We start from the raw sequence: 3,632 nt of genomic DNA on the forward strand, positions 1-3,632 counted from the left end.
GGCCGAGGTGCTCCCGCCTCGCCGCCCGGGGCTTGCGGACTTGAGGTTGTTCCCGAATTCCCCTTCGGACGCCAGAGAGCCCGGGCCGCGGGTCTGGCAGTGCCCGACACCCTCGACTCCCAGACTGAACATATTTTTCACCCCGCGCGTTGTGAAATACGTGGAAGCTAAAGCGGCAATCCGAAACGCCTGGGATGTGGCTACACAGCGTTTTCCTGGGGCCTGCTGAAAGAAGGAGCTTGTTCTGGCCACCCTCTGTGCGCGCTGATAAGCGAGGGGATTCAGAACTGGCACAAGAGCTGATGCGCAGGAGGAGGGGGCAGCGGTTTCGCTGCGCTTTGTAGCAGCCTTTATTATGTGGACACAGCCACAGCCTTTGTGGATCCCTCGCTAAGGAGGTGTTTAGCCTGCTAATGCCGGCTCCTGAGCTGCCCTGGCCTCTGCAAGGATGCTGAACCCCAAACAAAGATGTGAACAACAATGACAACAACCAACAACAAAGTCATGTTGATTTCAAGCTCCATTAGAACAACACAGGAACAAATCAATGCCTGGCAGGCAGAAAAGGACGGAATCAGTGGGGAAGGATACCACACATAGTGGGAAAGGGAAAGGGGGGGGCAGCCAGCAGCTATAAAAAGATACCCCTAAGGACCCCTTCAGCAATCTCCTCCTCCTTTTAATTCCTTTAGAAGTTAATTCCTGTTCAAGGGAAGGATGGGCAGCTCTGTAACAAAGCGGATTAGCCAGATACAAGGTTTGTTCCGAAATAACAAAAGTTATTACGTAGTAATGAGGTTTAGTTAATAGATTCGCAGACTGTAAGGCCGCTGGGATTCCTTTGGACATCCTGCCTGTGGAGCTGAGGCTGCTGAACTGATGATTTCTGCCTCCTGCCCCTTCTCTAAAGCTGCAGACCTGAGCTTAGGAGTGCAACCCCCCATCCTTGTGGACAGGCAGGCTGTGGGGAGTTCCCAGCACCCTTGCTGCTGGTTGGTTTTCCTGCCCGTGGAGTGTTCATCTATCTTATTTCAGTTTTAATCCATAAAATCTCATTATTTCCTTTCCCAACTCCATTAAAGAGATACCTCCAATGAGACATTGTTCCCCTGGGCAGGTCTCTCTGAGTTACCATGGAGTTCCCCACAATAACAATGCTCCAGCTTACATTATTCCCAGTGTTACCTTTCCCTTCCTCCCATTTATTCTGTTGTCACTGCACCCGAGCTGATGTCCCTGAGATCTGTGGGGCAGCCACACCTCAACACTCCTCCTTTCACCTTCCTGCCTTTCAGGTGACGTTTCAGCCTGGGGGAAAATTCACATTTCCCTTCAAGAATCTGGGGAGTTTTGATAGAGCCTTGGGGCCTTGGCCTCTGAAATCACAGACCTCAACCATGTGAGACAAAAATGTAAATCCATTTAGCAGCAGCAGCAGCAGCAGCAGCAGTGGACCATTAGCCCTGGTGCATCAGGCCTGACTTACTGAGCCAGAATGTATTATTTTCATGATCCTGCACAAAGCAAAACCCATCACATTTGGCACAGTTCTGGCTGTTAACTTCTAAGATTTATTACACAGTGCCATGGGGCCCCTGTTCTGCAGCATTTTGTGAGTCCAAAATTTCCGTGAAGCCCAAGGGGGACTTGTGCATGAGCAGGAGAGGCAGGAGCAGAATGCTTTGGTTTGGCAGTTTTTTGTTATTTCTAGGGGGGGAAGATCATAATATGTAACACATTTAATTGCATCATTTGTATTTTGTTTTTAATTTGGGGAGGTTTCTGTGTCCCTGTCCTCTGAGGGGCTGGAGGAGCTGCCTTCTGTTTTGCTAGATCAGCTGGTTGAGCCCATTTTTTCACTCCTTTGTTCTACCCCACACAACAGTGGGTTCCTAAAACTCATCCCATCAGAGACGTGGAAAAGGAGCCCTGACAGTAATGCCTACAACGAAAAGACAGAGGATTTCAAGGTTCCTACTGCAGGAACACATGAACCACAGTAAGACTCAGAAATCCCTTCCATAAATCTATAAATGTGTTCCAGTAGAAAGAGAGAAAAAAAGCAACCCACCTGCTGCCTCAGATAGGACTGGGCTGTGAGGAATCCCACCTTCTCCAAGGAAAATAATTTCTAATACTGCAATATTTACCCTCTCTTGGGTTTTAGGGGTGGTAAAAGTCTCATTTTAGGTGGTAAGTAGCCACCAAAACAGAGATCCAAAGCCTTTCCTGTGCACCCCTGTGAAATCTGGTTTAGGTACAGACACTGGAAGTGGTGTAGGAACTTGGCCCACACTTACATAAGTTGTCACGCCAATATTGCTCTTGAAAATTGCCATTAGAGCATGAAACAACATTTGGCTGGAAAAAAAAAAAAGAAAAAAAGAAATAAAACAACAGGCTCACAGCGTTTTGTCCTCCCAGCATTTTGGCTGCTCTGCCAGCCCCGGGGTTTTCTGCTGATGCTGCCATGTGAGGTAACGTCTCCTCAGCAACCTGCTGGAATGGGACCTCCCCAAACCCTTCCCACTGGAAAACGTGGTGGTTGGGATGGGGTTGGGATGGGGTTGGTGGGGACACAACTCCTTTGGATGAGGGGTTGGTGAGGCTTCTGCACTGGCACAACTCCTCTGGATGGGATCTTCCCTGGCGAGCTGATGCACATCCTTCCCCAGGGTGGAACAGCTCCTGGCATCAGGCTTGTCCAAAGCTTTCTAAAGTGGCTCCTGTTTGCTGTGGAATGAGCGCAAAACCAGGGTTGGGCTGATGGATGATCCTCAGGGGAGCCAGGAGTTCTCACAGTGTCTTCCCAAGCAGTGGCCTCTTCCCGGTGGCTCCCTGCCACTTGAAAGGCGCAGTGGGATGGACACCTTCTCTGAGATTTTTACAGTTATAACCCCCAGAAAGCCTTGGAAGGAGGGGAGGAGGAAGGGGGAAGGGATTGCTCTTTAAAGCATTCCTCGGTGGGGTTTTTCAGCTGCTTTTGTTTGCTGCAGAGCCCACAGCAGAGAGCTGTCACTCCGAGCTGGGAGCGCGTTTGACACTCCTGTCTCTGCCGTGTACCTGGTGTGTATTTGCTGCAGTGCTGATTACATTAACTCCTGTGTTTATAAACATTTGGAATCAGTGCAGAAGGCTGCGCTCGATGGAATTTTAAAGCCGGCATCGGTTTTATTTTTGCTTTTTCATCTGTAAACACACATAATGCATCTGCAGCGCAGCCAGCGCTGGGGGAACAGAGGTGCAAAGGACTTCCTGAGCTGGTTCCGTGCTTGGCTTCACTTCTGAGCTCTCCTGATCCAGCCTCCTACATGAACTCACATATACACACCCCACATGCACCTCACAGGCAGCGCACACTCCCTCAGACCTCCGTGCACAGTCCTATTTTAAAAGGCAATTCAGCGCTGATAGTCGTTCCTGCCCCGCTGTTCTCTGGATAGGGCCAGCGGTTAGAGGAGGAATTTAGTCTGAACTGGGGAGAAAATTGCCTCCCAGTTAATGGGAGCTGATGGGAGCTGCGAGCAGGCTGCAAACAGCAGTGGGAGTTTTTTCTGAGCCCCTCTGCTGAAGGGTTTGTAAGAGCCTGGCTGTGGAGCTGAGTGAGTGCCTCAACCCTGGCCATCCCCACA

This window comes from Parus major, chromosome 24 (assembly GCF_001522545.3).
Source record: "Parus major isolate Abel chromosome 24, Parus_major1.1, whole genome shotgun sequence".
In the NCBI taxonomy this organism is placed as follows: domain Eukaryota; kingdom Metazoa; phylum Chordata; class Aves; order Passeriformes; family Paridae; genus Parus; species Parus major.